The sequence below is a fragment of the Lissotriton vulgaris genome, chromosome 1_1, assembly GCF_964263255.1.
Source record: "Lissotriton vulgaris chromosome 1_1, aLisVul1.2, whole genome shotgun sequence".
In the NCBI taxonomy this organism is placed as follows: Eukaryota; Metazoa; Chordata; class Amphibia; order Caudata; family Salamandridae; genus Lissotriton; species Lissotriton vulgaris.
This window is the reverse complement of record NC_141685.1, coordinates 233,992,175-234,008,042: the sequence shown is the minus strand read 5'-3', so window position 1 is coordinate 234,008,042 and position 15,868 is coordinate 233,992,175. Positions and strand designations below refer to the sequence as shown.

General features: G+C 40.3%; 5 non-coding genes across 5 annotated transcripts; all 5 read left to right on the top strand.

Annotated features, from left to right (window-relative positions):
* Positions 1 to 1,554: 1,554 nt before the first annotated feature.
* TRNAQ-CUG (transfer RNA glutamine (anticodon CUG)) lies at positions 1,555 to 1,627 on the top strand. The gene has a single exon. It is a non-coding gene; the product is annotated as a tRNA-Gln (tRNA).
* A 4,443-nt stretch (positions 1,628 to 6,070) lies between these two features.
* Positions 6,071 to 6,143, top strand: TRNAQ-CUG (transfer RNA glutamine (anticodon CUG)). Its single transcript has one exon. It is a non-coding gene; the product is annotated as a tRNA-Gln (tRNA).
* A 978-nt stretch (positions 6,144 to 7,121) lies between these two features.
* On the top strand, positions 7,122 to 7,194 carry TRNAQ-CUG (transfer RNA glutamine (anticodon CUG)). Its single transcript has one exon. It is a non-coding gene; the product is annotated as a tRNA-Gln (tRNA).
* A 4,444-nt stretch (positions 7,195 to 11,638) lies between these two features.
* On the top strand, positions 11,639 to 11,711 carry TRNAQ-CUG (transfer RNA glutamine (anticodon CUG)). The gene has a single exon. It is a non-coding gene; the product is annotated as a tRNA-Gln (tRNA).
* Positions 11,712 to 12,689: 978 nt separating this feature from the next.
* On the top strand, positions 12,690 to 12,762 carry TRNAQ-CUG (transfer RNA glutamine (anticodon CUG)). The gene has a single exon. It is a non-coding gene; the product is annotated as a tRNA-Gln (tRNA).
* The last annotated feature ends 3,106 nt before the right edge of the window (positions 12,763 to 15,868 follow it).

The window sequence follows — 15,868 nt, the reverse complement described above, 5'->3', positions numbered from 1 at the left end:
TTTCAAATATGGTCTCATTATAACAACTAAAGTGGTTTAATCAAAAGGGTTCAGGTATTCTTTAGCATGTGAGAGGAATTTGAATTCTTATGCAATCTCAAAATGAAGTTCTCACAACTTCCGTTTTCATTTTCTCTTATTTTTTTTTACACTCTGTCCTCTGAAGGATGTATAAATCTGGCTTTCCTTGCAAAACAAGAGTAGAGGAATATCCAGGATTTGATTTTTTTCACAAAAAGGGATTGGTCTGCATACTGTCTTAAGGAGGGAGCCCGGCTAACTCAGTCGGTAGAGCATGAGACTCTTAATCTCAGGGTCGTGGGTTCGAGCCCCACGTTGTGCGAAAACAAGTAATTTTTGCCTGAATATTGCATTGACTCTCATAATATGGAGATTAATCTTGCATTAGACCTGCAATAACTCCCAAAAATTGTCCAGGAATGGATTTCCTTCATAAAAAATGATTAGTCTGCATACCATCTTGAAGTGGGAGCCCGGCTAGCTCAGTCGGTAGAGCATGAGACTCTTAATCACAGGGTCGTGGGTTCGAGCCCCACGTTGGGCGAAAATGAGTAATTTTTGCTGGATTATTGCATTGACTCTCATAATCTGGTGAATATTCTTGCATTAGACATGCAATAACTATCAGAAATGGTATCTCCCTTGGTTTCTCATTGGTGGGAAATTTAACTTCAAGATTAGCTAGGGTATGAGTCTAGATGAACACAGCGCAATATCACTCATATTCGAGTAGTAAACAGGCCAACCTGAACTGTAAAACATCCCATAAGTGGAGGTAAGGCATAAGTTAGGAGTGAACTGAACACTGTTATGGGCAATTGGACTTCAAATAAAGTGTGGAACGCAGTAAGGTTACTTTTTTCATGTTATGCAGATTAAACACACAGGGGAATTAGCTCAAATAGTAAAGCGCTCGCTTAGCATGCGAGAGGTAGCGGGCTCGATGCCCGCATTCTCCATTATGAAATTTGCATACATTTTATTTTTAACTTGTCATTGCCAAGGTCATTGCAGAGTAAGAAGAGAAAAATCACAGATGGCTTTCAAATATGGTCTCATTATAACAACTAAAGTGGTATAATCAAAAGGGTTCAGGTATTCTTTAGCATGTGAGAGGAATTTGAATTCTTATGCAATCTCGAAATAAAGTTTTCACAACTTCCATTTTCATTTTCTCTTATTTTGTTTGACACTCTGTCCTCTGAAGGATGTATAAATCAGGCTTTCCTTGCAAAACAAGAGTAGAGGAATATCCAGGATTTGATTTTCTTCACAAAAAGGGATTGGTCTGCATACTGTCTTAAGGAGGGAGCCCGGCTAGCTCAGTCGGTAGAGCATGAGACTCTTAATCTCAGGGTCGTGGGTTCGAGCCCCACGTTGGGTGAAAACGAGTAATTTTTGCCTGAATATTGCATTGACTCTCATAATATGGAGATTAATCTTGCATTAGACCTGCAATAACTCCCAAAAATTGTCCAGGAATGGATTTCCTTCATAAAAAATGATTAGTCTGCATACCATCTTGAAGTGGGAGCCCGGCTAGCTCAGTCGGTAGAGCATGAGACTCTGAATCTCAGGGTCGTGGGTTCGAGCCCCACGTTGGGCGAAAATGAGTAATTTTTGCTGGACTCTCATAATCTGGTGATTATTCTTGCATTAGACATGCAATAACTATCAAAAATGGTATCTCCCTTGGTTTCTCATTGGTGGGAAATTGAACTTCAAGATTAGGTAGGGTATGAGTCTAGATGAACACACCACAATATCACTCATATTCGAGTAGTAAACAGGCCAACCTGAACTGTAAAACATCCCATAAGTGGACGTAAGGCATAAGTTAGGAGTGAACTGAACACTGTTATGGGCAATTGGACTGCAAATAAAGTGTGGAAGGCAGTGAGGTTACTTTTTTCATGTTATGCAGATTAAACACACAGGGGAATTAGCTCAAATGGTAGAGTGCTCGCTTAGCATGCGAAAGGTAGCGGGATCGATGCCCGCATTCTCCATTATAAAATTTGCATACATTTTATTTTTAACTTGTCATTGCCCATGGTCATTGCAGAGTAAGAACAGAAAAATCACAGATGGCTTTCAAATATGGTCTCAATATAACAACTAAAGTGGTTTAATCAAAAGGGTTCAGGTATTCTTTAGCATGTGAGAGGAATTTGAATTCTTATGCAATCTCAAAATGAAGTTCTCACAACTTCCGTTTTCATTTTCTCTTATTTTTTTTGGCACTCTGTCCTCTGAAGGATGTATAAATCTGGCTTTCCTTGCAAAACAAGAGTAGAGGAATATCCAGGATTTGATTTTTTTCACAAAAAGGGATTGGTCTGCATACCTTCTTAAGGAGGGAGCCCGGCTAGCTCAGTCGGTAGAGCATGAGACTCTTAATCTCAGGGTCGTGGGTTCGAGCCCCACGTTGGGTGAAAACGAGTAATTTTTGCCTGAATATTGCATTGACTCTCATAATATGGAGATTAATCTTGCATTAGACCTGCAATAACTCCCAAAAATTGTCCAGGAATGGATTTCCTTCATAAAAAATGATTAGTCTGCATACCAGCTTTAAGTGGGAGCCCGGCTAGCTCAGTCGGTAGAGCATGAGACTCTTAATCTCAGGGTCGTGGGTTCGAGCCCCACGTTGGGTGAAAATGAGTAATTTTTGCTGGACTCTCATAATCTGGTGATTATTCTTGCATTAGACATGCAATAACTATCAAAAATGGTATCTGCCTTGGTTTCTCATTGGTGGGAAATTTAACTTCAAGATTAGGTAGGGTATGAGTCTAGATGAACACACCACAATATCACTCATATTCGAGTAGTAAACAGGCCAACCTGAACTGTAAAACATCCCATAAGTGGAGGTAAGGCATAAGTTAGGAGTGAACTGAACACTGTTATGGGCAATTGGACTTCAAATAAAGTGTGGAAGGCAGTGAGGTTACTTTTTTCATGTTATGCAGATTAAACACACAGGGGAATTAGCTCAAATGGTAGAGCGCTCGCTTAGCATGCAAGAGGTAGCGGGATCGATGCCCGGCTAGCTCAGTCGGTAGAGCATGAGACTCTTAATCTCAGGGTTGTGGGTTCGATCCCCACTTTGGGCGAAAACGAGTAATTTTTGCCTGAATATTGCATTGACTCTCATAATATGGAGATTAATCTTGCATTAGACCTGCAATAACTCCCAAAAATTGTCCAGGAATGGATTTCCTTCATAAAAAATTATTAGTCTGCATACCATCTTGAAGTGGGAGCCCGGCTAGCTCAGTCGGTAGAGCATGAGACTCTTAATCTCAGGGTTGTAGGTTCGAGCCCCACGTTGGGCGAAAATGAGTAATTTTTGCTGGACTCTCATAATCTGGTGATTATTCTTGCATTAGACATGCAATAACTATCAAAAATGGTATCTCCCTTGGTTTCTCATTGGTGGGAAATGTAACTTCAAGATTTGGTAGGTATGAGTCTAGATGAACACACCACAATATCACTCATATTCGAGTAGTAAACAGGCCAACCTGAACTGTAAAACATCCCATAAGTGGAGGTAAGGCATAAGTTTGGAGTGAACTGAACACTGTTATGGGCAATTGGACTTCAAATAAAGTGTGGAAGGCAGTGAGGTTACTTTTTTCATGTTATGCAGATTGAACACACAGGGGAATTAGCTCAAATGGTAGAGCGCTCGCTTAGCATGCGAGAGATAGCGGGATCGATGCCCGCATTCTCCATTATAAAATTTGCATACATTTTATTTTTAACTTGTCATTGCCAAGGTCATTGCAGAGTAAGAACAGAAAAATCACAGATGGCTTTCAAATATGGTCTCATTATAACAACTAAAGTGGTTTAATCAAAAGGGTTCAGGTATTCTTTAGCATGTGAGAGGAATTTGAATTCTTATGCAATCTCAAAATGAAGTTCTCACAACTTCCGTTTTCATTTTCTCTTATTTTTTTTTACACTCTGTCCTCTGAAGGATGTATAAATCTGGCTTTCCTTGCAAAACAAGAGTAGAGGAATATCCAGGATTTGATTTTTTTCACAAAAAGGGATTGGTCTGCATACTGTCTTAAGGAGGGAGCCCGGCTAACTCAGTCGGTAGAGCATGAGACTCTTAATCTCCGGGTCGTGGGTTCGAGCCCCACGTTGTGCGAAAACAAGTAATTTTTGCCTGAATATTGCATTGACTCTCATAATATGGAGATTAATCTTGCATTAGACCTGCAATAACTCCAAAAAATTGTCCAGGAATGGATTTCCTTCATAAAAAATGATTAGTCTGCATACCATCTTGAAGTGGGATCCCGGCTAGCTCAGTCGGTAGAGCATGAGACTCTTATTCTCAGGGTCGTGGGTTCGAGCCCCACGTTGGGTGAAAATGAGTAATTTTTGCTGGACTCTCATAATCTGGTGATTATTCTTGCATTAGACATGCAAAACTATCAAAAATGGTATCTGCCTTGGTTTCTCATTGGTGGGAAATTTAACTTCAAGATTAGGTAGGGTATGAGTCTAGATGAACACACCACAATATCACTCATATTCGAGTAGTAAACAGGCCAACCTGAACTGTAAAACATCCCATAAGTGGAGGTAAGGCATAAGTTAGGAGTGAACTGAACACTGTTATGGGCAATTGGACTTCAAATAAAGTTTGGAAGGCAGTGAGGTTACTTTTTTCATGTTATGCAGATTAAACACACACTGAAATTAGCTCAAATGGTAGAGCGCTCGCTTAGCATGCAAGAGGTAGCGGGATCAATGCCCGGCTAGCTCAGTTGGTAAAGCATGAGACTCTTAATCTCAGGGTTGTGGGTTCGATCCCCACTTTGGGCGAAAACGAGTAATTTTTGCCTGAATATTGCATTGACTCTCATAATATGGAGATTAATCTTGCATTAGACCTGCAATAACTCCCAAAAATTGTCCAGGAATGGATTTCCTTCATAAAAAATTATTAGTCTGCATACCATCTTGAAGTGGGAGCCCGGCTAGCTCAGTCGGTAGAGCATGAGACTCTTAATCTCACGGTTGTAGGTTCGAGCCCCACGTTGGGCGAAAATGAGTAATTTTTGCTGGACTCTCATAATCTGGTGATTATTCTTGCATTAGACATGCAATAACTATCAAAAATGGTATCTCCCTTGGTTTCTCATTGGTGGGAAATTTAACTTCAAGATTAGGTAGGTATGAGTCTAGATGAACACACCACAATATCACTCATATTCGAGTAGTAAACAGGCCAACCTGAACTGTAAAACATCCCATAAGTGGAGGTAAGGCATAAGTTAGGAGTGAACTGAACACTGTTATGGGCAATTGGACTTCAAATAAAGTGTGGAAGGCAGCGAGGTTACTTTTTTCATGTTATGCAGATTAAACACACAGGGGAATTAGCTCAAATGGTAGAGCGCTCGCTTAGCATGCGAGAGATAGCGGGATCGATGCCTGCATTCTCCATTATAAAATTTGCATACATTTTATTTTTAACTTGTCATTGCCAAGGTCATTGCAGAGTAAGAACAGAAAAATCACAGATGGCTTTCAAATATGGTCTCATTATAACAACTAAAGTGGTTTAATCAAAAGGGTTCAGGTATTCTTTAGCATGTGGGAGGAATTTGAATTCTTATGCAATCTCAAAATGAAGTTCTCACAACTTCCGTTTTCATTTTCTCTTATTTTTTTTGACACCCTGTCCTCTGAAGGATGTATAAATCTGGCTTTCCTTGCAAAACAAGAGTAGAGGAATATCCAGGATTTGATTTTTTTCACAAAAAGGGATTGGTCTGCATACTGTCTTAAGTAGGGAGCCCGGCTAACTCAGTCGGTAGAGCATGAGACTCTAAATCTCAGGGTCGTGGGTTCGAGCCCCACGTTGGGCGAAAACAAGTAATTTTTGCCTGAATATTGCATTGACTCTCATAATATGGAGATTAATCTTGCATTAGACCTGCAATAACTCCCAAAAATTGTCCAGGAATGGATTTCCTTCATAAAAAATGATTAGTCTGCATACCATCTTGAAGAGGGAGCCCGGCTAGCTCAGTCGGTAGAGCATGAGACTCTGAATCTCAGGGTCGTGGGTTCGAGCCCCACTTTGGGCGAAAATGAGTAATTTTTGCTGGACTCTCATAATCTGGTGATTATTCTTGCATTAGACATGCAATAACTATCAAAAATGGTATCTCCCTTGGTTTCTCATTGGTGGGAAATTTAACTTCAAGATTAGGTAGGGTATGAGTCTAGATGAACACACCACAATATCACTCATATTCGAGTAGTAAACAGGCCAACCTGAACTGTAAAACATCCCATAAGTGGAGGTAAGGCATAAGTTAGGAGTGAACTGAACACTGTTATGGGCAATTGGACTGCAAATAAAGTGTGGAAGGCAGTGAGGTTACTTTTTTCATGTTATGCAGATTAAACACACAGGGGAATTAGCTCAAATGGTAGAGTGCTCGCGTAGCATGCGAAAGGTAGCGGGATCGATGCCCGCATTCTCCATTATAAAATTTGCATACATTTTATTTTTAACTTGTCATTGCCCATGGTCATTGCAGAGTAAGAACAGAAAAATCACAGATGGCTTTCAAATATGGTCTCAATATAACAACTAAAGTGGTTTAATCAAAAGGGTTCAGGTATTCTTTAGCATGTGAGAGGAATTTGAATTCTTATGCAATCTCAAAATGAAGTTCTCACAACTTCCGTTTTCATTTTCTCTTATTTTTTTTGGCACTCTGTCCTCTGAAGGATGTATAAATCTGGCTTTCCTTGCAAAACAAGAGTAGAGGAATATCCAGGATTTGATTTTTTTCACAAAAAGGGATTGGTCTGCATACTGTCTTAAGGAGGGAGCCCGGCTAGCTCAGTCGGTAGAGCATGAGACTCTTAATCTCAGGGTCGTGGGTTCGAGCCCCACGTTGGGCGAAAACAAGTAATTTTTGCCTGAATATTGCATTGACTCTCATAATATGGAGATTAATCTTGAATTAGACCTGCAATAACTCCCAAAAATTGTCCAGGAATGGATTTCCTTCATAAAAAATGATTAGTCTGCATACCATCTTGAAGTGGGAGCCCGGCTAGCTCAGTCGGTAGAGCATGAGACTCTGAATCTCAGGGTCGTGGGTTCGAGCCCCACGTTGGGCGAAAATGAGTAATTTTTGCTGGACTCTCATAATCTGGTGATTATTCTTGCATTAGACATGCAATAACTATCAAAAATGGTATCTCCCTTGGTTTCTCATTGGTGGGAAATTTAACTTCAAGATTAGGTAGGGTATGAGTCTAGATGAACACACCACAATATCACTCATATTCGAGTAGTAAACAGGCCAACCTGAACTGTAAAACATCCCATAAGTGGAGGTAAGGCATAAGTTAGGAGTGAACTGAACACTGTTATGGGCAATTGGACTGCAAATAAAGTGTGGAAGGCAGTGAGGTTACTTTTTTCATGTTATGCAGATTAAACACACAGGGGAATTAGCTCAAATGGTAGAGTGCTCGCTTAGCATGCGAAAGGTAGCGGGATCGATGCCCGCATTCTCCATTATAAAATGTGCATACATTTTATTTTTAACTTGTCATTGCCCATGGTCATTGCAGAGTAAGAACAGAAAAATCACAGATGGCTTTCAAATATGGTCTCAATATAACAACTAAAGTGGTTTAATCAAAAGGGTTCAGGTATTCTTTAGCATGTGAGAGGAATTTGAATTCTTATGCAATCTCAAAATGAAGTTCTCACAACTTCCGTTTTCATTTTCTCTTATTTTTTTTGGCACTCTGTCCTCTGAAGGATGTATAAATCTGGCTTTCCTTGCAAAACAAGAGTAGAGGAATATCCAGGATTTGATTTTTTTCACAAAAAGGGATTGGTCTGCATACTGTCTTAAGGAGGGAGCCCGGCTAGCTCAGTCGGTAGAGCATGAGACTCTTAATCTCAGGGTCGTGGGTTCGAGCCCCACGTTGGGCGAAAACAAGTAATTTTTGCCTGAATATTGCATTGACTCTCATAATATGGAGATTAATCTTGCATTAGACCTGCAATAACTCCCAAAAATTGTCCAGGAATGGATTTCCTTCATAAAAAATGATTAGTCTGCATACCAGCTTTAAGTGGGAGCCCGGCTAGCTCAGTCGGTAGAGCATGAGACTCTTAATCTCAGGGTCGTGGGTTCGAGCCCCACGTTGGGTGAAAATGAGTAATTTTTGCTGGACTCTCATAATCTGGTGATTATTCTTGCATTAGACATGCAATAACTATCAAAAATGGTATCTGCCTTGGTTTCTCATTGGTGGGAAATTTAACTTCAAGATTAGGTAGGGTATGAGTCTAGATGAACACACCACAATATCACTCATATTCGAGTAGTAAACAGGCCAACCTGAACTGTAAAACATCCCATAAGTGGAGGTAAGGCATAAGTTAGGAGTGAACTGAACACTGTTATGGGCAATTGGACTTCAAATAAAGTGTGGAAGGCAGTGAGGTTACTTTTTTCATGTTATGCAGATTAAACACACAGGGGAATTAGCTCAAATGGTAGAGCGCTCGCTTAGCATGCAAGAGGTAGCGGGATCGATGCCCGGCTAGCTCAGTCGGTAGAGCATGAGACTCTTAATCTCAGGGTTGTGGGTTCGATCCCCACTTTGGGCGAAAACGAGTAATTTTTGCCTGAATATTGCATTGACTCTCAAAATATGGAGATTAATCTTGCATTAGACCTGCAATAACTCCCAAAAATTGTCCAGGAATGGATTTCCTTCATAAAAAATTATTAGTCTGCATACCATCTTGAAGTGGGAGCCCGGCTAGCTCAGTCGGTAGAGCATGAGACTCTTAATCTCAGGGTTGTAGGTTCGAGCCCCACGTTGGGCGAAAATGAGTCATTTTTGCTGGACTCTCATAATCTGGTGATTATTCTTGCATTAGACATGCAATAACTATCAAAAATGGTATCTCCCTTGGTTTCTCATTGGTGGGAAATGTAACTTCAAGATTTGGTAGGTATGAGTCTAGATGAACACACCACAATATCACTCATATTCGAGTAGTAAACAGGCCAACCTGAACTGTAAAACATCCCATAAGTGGAGGTAAGGCATAAGTTAGGAGTGAACTGAACACTGTTATGGGCAATTGGACTTCAAATAAAGTGTGGAAGGCAGTGAGGTTACTTTTTTCATGTTATGCAGATTGAACACACAGGGGAATTAGCTCAAATGGTAGAGCGCTCGCTTAGCATGCGAGAGATAGCGGGATCGATGCCCGCATTCTCCATTATAAAATTTGCATACATTTTATTTTTAACTTGTCATTGCCAAGGTCATTGCAGAGTAAGAACAGAAAAATCACAGATGGCTTTCAAATATGGTCTCATTATAACAACTAAAGTGGTTTAATCAAAAGGGTTCAGGTATTCTTTAGCATGTGAGAGGAATTTGAATTCTTATGCAATCTCAAAATGAAGTTCTCACAACTTCCGTTTTCATTTTCTCTTATTTTTTTTTACACTCTGTCCTCTGAAGGATGTATAAATCTGGCTTTCCGTGCAAAACAAGAGTAGAGGAATATCCAGGATTTGATTTTTTTCACAAAAAGGGATTGGTCTGCATACTGTCTTAAGGAGGGAGCCCGGCTAACTCAGTCGGTAGAGCATGAGACTTTTAATCTCCGGGTCGTGGGTTCGAGCCCCACGTTGTGCGAAAACAAGTAATTTTTGCCTGAATATTGCATTGACTCTCATAATATGGAGATTAATCTTGCATTAGACCTGCAATAACTCCAAAAAATTGTCCAGGAATGGATTTCCTTCATAAAAAATGATTAGTCTGCATACCATCTTGAAGTGGGATCCCGGCTAGCTCAGTCGGTAGAGCATGAGACTCTTATTCTCAGGGTCGTGGGTTCGAGCCCCACGTTGGGTGAAAATGAGTAATTTTTGCTGGACTCTCATAATCTGGTGATTATTCTTGCATTAGACATGCAATAACTATCAAAAATGGTATCTGCCTTGGTTTCTCATTGGTGGGAAATTTAACTTCAAGATTAGGTAGGGTATGAGTCTAGATGAACACACCACAATATCACTCATATTCGAGTAGTAAACAGGCCAACCTGAACTGTAAAACATCCCATAAGTGGAGGTAAGGCATAAGTTAGGAGTGAACTGAACACTGTTATGGGCAATTGGACTTCAAATAAAGTTTGGAAGGCAGTGAGGTTACTTTTTTCATGTTATGCAGATTAAACACACAGGGGAATTAGCTCAAATGGTAGAGCGCTCGCTTAGCATGCAAGAGGTAGCGGGATCAATGCCCGGCTAGCTCAGTCGGTAAAGCATGAGACTCTTAATCTCAGGGTTGTGGGTTCGATCCCCACTTTGGGCGAAAACGAGTAATTTTTGCCTGAATATTGCATTGACTCTCATAATATGGAGATTAATCTTGCATTAGACCTGCAATAACTCCCAAAAATTGTCCAGGAATGGATTTCCTTCATAAAAAATTATTAGTCTGCATACCATCTTGAAGTGGGAGCCCGGCTAGCTCAGTCGGTAGAGCATGAGACTCTTAATCTCAGGGTTGTAGGTTCGAGCCCCACGTTGGGCGAAAATGAGTAATTTTTGCTGGACTCTCATAATCTGGTGATTATTCTTGCATTAGACATGCAATAACTATCAAAAATGGTATCTCCCTTGGTTTCTCATTGGTGGGAAATTTAACTTCAAGATTAGGTAGGTATGAGTCTAGATGAACACACCACAATATCACTCATATTCGAGTAGTAAACAGGCCAACCTGAACTGTAAAACATCCCATAAGTGGAGGTAAGGCATAAGTTAGGAGTGAACTGAACACTGTTATGGGCAATTGGACTTCAAATAAAGTGTGGAAGGCAGCGAGGTTACTTTTTTCATGTTATGCAGATTAAACACACAGGGGAATTAGCTCAAATGGTAGAGCGCTCGCTTAGCATGCGAGAGATAGCGGGATCGATGCCTGCATTCTCCATTATAAAATTTGCATACATTTTATTTTTAACTTGTCATTGCCAAGGTCATTGCAGAGTAAGAACAGAAAAATCACAGATGGCTTTCAAATATGGTCTCATTATAACAACTAGAGTGGTTTAATCAAAAGGGTTCAGGTATTCTTTAGCATGTGGGAGGAATTTGAATTCTTATGCAATCTCAAAATGAAGTTCTCACAACTTCCGTTTTCATTTTCTCTTATTTTTTTTGACACCCTGTCCTCTGAAGGATGTATAAATCTGGCTTTCCTTGCAAAACAAGAGTAGAGGAATATCCAGGATTTGATTTTTTTCACAAAAAGGGATTGGTCTGCATACTGTCTTAAGTAGGGAGCCCGGCTAACTCAGTCGGTAGAGCATGAGACTCTAAATCTCAGGGTCGTGGGTTCGAGCCCCACGTTGGGCGAAAACAAGTAATTTTTGCCTGAATATTGCATTGACTCTCATAATATGGAGATTAATCTTGCATTAGACCTGCAATAACTCCCAAAAATTGTCCAGGAATGGATTTCCTTCATAAAAAATGATTAGTCTGCATACCATCTTGAAGAGGGAGCCCGGCTAGCTCAGTCGGTAGAGCATGAGACTCTGAATCTCAGGGTCGTGGGTTCGAGCCCCACTTTGGGCGAAAATGAGTAATTTTTGCTGGACTCTCATAATCTGGTGATTATTCTTGCATTAGACATGCAATAACTATCAAAAATGGTATCTCCCTTGGTTTCTCATTGGTGGGAAATTTAACTTCAAGATTAGGTAGGGTATGAGTCTAGATGAACACACCACAATATCACTCATATTCGAGTAGTAAACAGGCCAACCTGAACTGTAAAACATCCCATAAGTGGAGGTAAGGCATAAGTTAGGAGTGAACTGAACACTGTTATGGGCAATTGGACTGCAAATAAAGTGTGGAAGGCAGTGAGGTAACTTTTTTCATGTTATGCAGATTAAACACACAGGGGAATTAGCTCAAATGGTAGAGTGCTCGCTTAGCATGCGAAAGGTAGCGGGATCGATGCCCGCATTCTCCATTATAAAATTTGCATACATTTTATTTTTAACTTGTCATTGCCCATGGTCATTGCAGAGTAAGAACAGAAAAATCACAGATGGCTTTCAAATATGGTCTCAATATAACAACTAAAGTGGTTTAATCAAAAGGGTTCAGGTATTCTTTAGCATGTGAGAGGAATTTGAATTCTTATGCAATCTCAAAATGAAGTTCTCACAACTTCCGTTTTCATTTTCTCTTATTTTTTTTGGCACTCTGTCCTCTGAAGGATGTATAAATCTGGCTTTCCTTGCAAAACAAGAGTAGAGGAATATCCAGGATTTGATTTTTTTCACAAAAAGGGATTGGTCTGCATACTGTCTTAAGGAGGGAGCCCGGCTAGCTCAGTCGGTAGAGCATGAGACTCTTAATCTCAGGGTCGTGGGTTCGAGCCCCACGTTGGGCGAAAACAAGTAATTTTTGCCTGAATATTGCATTGACTCTCATAATATGGAGATTAATCTTGAATTAGACCTGCAATAACTCCCAAAAATTGTCCAGGAATGGATTTCCTTCATAAAAAATGATTAGTCTGCATACCATCTTGAAGTGGGAGCCCGGCTAGCTCAGTCGGTAGAGCATGAGACTCTGAATCTCAGGGTCGTGGGTTCGAGCCCCACGTTGGGCGAAAATGAGTAATTTTTGCTGGACTCTCATAATCTGGTGATTATTCTTGCATTAGACATGCAATAACTATCAAAAATGGTATCTCCCTTGGTTTCTCATTGGTGGGAAATTTAACTTCAAGATTAGGTAGGGTATGAGTCTAGATGAACACACCACAATATCACTCATATTCGAGTAGTAAACAGGCCAACCTGAACTGTAAAACATCCCATAAGTGGAGGTAAGGCATAAGTTAGGAGTGAACTGAACACTGTTATGGGCAATTGGACTGCAAATAAAGTGTGGAAGGCAGTGAGGTTACTTTTTTCATGTTATGCAGATTAAACACACAGGGGAATTAGCTCAAATGGTAGAGTGCTCGCTTAGCATGCGAAAGGTAGCGGGATCGATGCCCGCATTCTCCATTATAAAATGTGCATACATTTTATTTTTAACTTGTCATTGCCCATGGTCATTGCAGAGTAAGAACAGAAAAATCACAGATGGCTTTCAAATATGGTCTCAATATAACAACTAAAGTGGTTTAATCAAAAGGGTTCAGGTATTCTTTAGCATGTGAGAGGAATTTGAATTCTTATGCAATCTCAAAATGAAGTTCTCACAACTTCCGTTTTCATTTTCTCTTATTTTTTTTGGCACTCTGTCCTCTGAAGGATGTATAAATCTGGCTTTCCTTGCAAAACAAGAGTAGAGGAATATCCAGGATTTGATTTTTTTCACAAAAAGGGATTGGTCTGCATACTGTCTTAAGGAGGGAGCCCGGCTAGCTCAGTCGGTAGAGCATGAGACTCTTAATCTCAGGGTCGTGGGTTCGAGCCCCACGTTGGGCGAAAACGAGTAATTTTTGCCTGAATATTGCATTGACTCTCATAATATGGAGATTAATCTTGCATTAGACCTGCAATAACTCCCAAAAATTGTCCAGGAATGGATTTCCTTCATAAAAAATGATTAGTCTGCATACCAGCTTTAAGTGGGAGCCCGGCTAGCTCAGTCGGTAGAGCATGAGACTCTTAATCTCAGGGTCGTGGGTTCGAGCCCCACGTTGGGTGAAAATGAGTAATTTTTGCTGGACTCTCATAATCTGGTGATTATTCTTGCATTAGACATGCAATAACTATCAAAAATGGTATCTGCCTTGGTTTCTCATTGGTGGGAAATTTAACTTCAAGATTAGGTAGGGTATGAGTCTAGATGAACACACCACAATATCACTCATATTCGAGTAGTAAACAGGCCAACCTGAACTGTAAAACATCCCATAAGTGGAGGTAAGGCATAAGTTAGGAGTGAACTGAACACTGTTATGGGCAATTGGACTTCAAATAAAGTGTGGAAGGCAGTGAGGTTACTTTTTTCATGTTATGCAGATTAAACACACAGGGGAATTAGCTCAAATGGTAGAGCGCTCGCTTAGCATGCAAGAGGTAGCGGGATCGATGCCCGGCTAGCTCAGTCGGTAGAGCATGAGACTCTTAATCTCAGGGTTGTGGGTTCGATCCCCACTTTGGGCGAAAACGAGTAATTTTTGCCTGAATATTGCATTGACTCTCATAATATGGAGATTAATCTTGCATTAGACCTGCAATAACTCCCAAAAATTGTCCAGGAATGGATTTCCTTCATAAAAAATTATTAGTCTGCATACCATCTTGAAGTGGGAGCCCGGCTAGCTCAGTCGGTAGAGCATGAGACTCTTAATCTCAGGGTTGTAGGTTCGAGCCCCACGTTGGGCGAAAATGAGTAATTTTTGCTGGACTCTCATAATCTGGTGATTATTCTTGCATTAGACATGCAATAACTATCAAAAATGGTATCTCCCTTGGTTTCTCATTGGTGGGAAATGTAACTTCAAGATTTGGTAGGTATGAGTCTAGATGAACACACCACAATATCACTCATATTCGAGTAGTAAACAGGCCAACCTGAACTGTAAAACATCCCATAAGTGGAGGTAAGGCATAAGTTAGGAGTGAACTGAACACTGTTATGGGCAATTGGACTTCAAATAAAGTGTGGAAGGCAGTGAGGTTACTTTTTTCATGTTATGCAGATTGAACACACAGGGGAATTAGCTCAAATGGTAGAGCGCTCGCTTAGCATGCGAGAGATAGCGGGATCGATGCCCGCATTCTCCTTTATAAAATTTGCATACATTTTATTTTTAACTTGTCATTGCCAAGGTCATTGCAGAGTAAGAACAGAAAAATCACAGATGGCTTTCAAATATGGTCTCATTATAACAACTAAAGTGGTTTAATCAAAAGGGTTCAGGTATTCTTTAGCATGTGAGAGGAATTTGAATTCTTATGCAATCTCAAAATGAAGTTCTCACAACTTCCGTTTTCATTTTCTCTTATTTTTTTTTACACTCTGTCCTCTGAAGGATGTATAAATCTGGCTTTCCTTGCAAAACAAGAGTAGAGGAATATCCAGGATTTGATTTTTTTCACAAAAAGGGATTGGTCTGCATACTGTCTTAAGGAGGGAGCCCGGCTAACTCAGTCGGTAGAGCATGAGACTTTTAATCTCCGGGTCGTGGGTTCGAGCCCCACGTTGTGCGAAAACAAGTAATTTTTGCCTGAATATTGCATTGACTCTCATAATATGGAGATTAATCTTGCATTAGACCTGCAATAACTCCAAAAAATTGTCCAGGAATGGATTTCCTTCATAAAAAATGATTAGTCTGCATACCATCTTGAAGTGGGATCCCGGCTAGCTCAGTCGGTAGAGCATGAGACTCTTATTCTCAGGGTCGTGGGTTCGAGCCCCACGTTGGGTGAAAATGAGTAATTTTTGCTGGACTCTCATAATCTGGTGATTATTCTTGCATTAGACATGCAATAACTATCAAAAATGGTATCTGCCTTGGTTTCTCATTGGTGGGAAATTTAACTTCAAGATTAGGTAGGGTATGAGTCTAGATGAACACACCACAATATCACTCATATTCGAGTAATAAACAGGCCAACCTGAACTGTAAAACATCCCATAAGTGGAGGTAAGGCATAAGTTAGGAGTGAACTGAACACTGTTATGGGCAATTGGACTTCAAATAAACTTTGGAAGGCAGTGAGGTTACTTTTTTCATGTTATGCAGATTA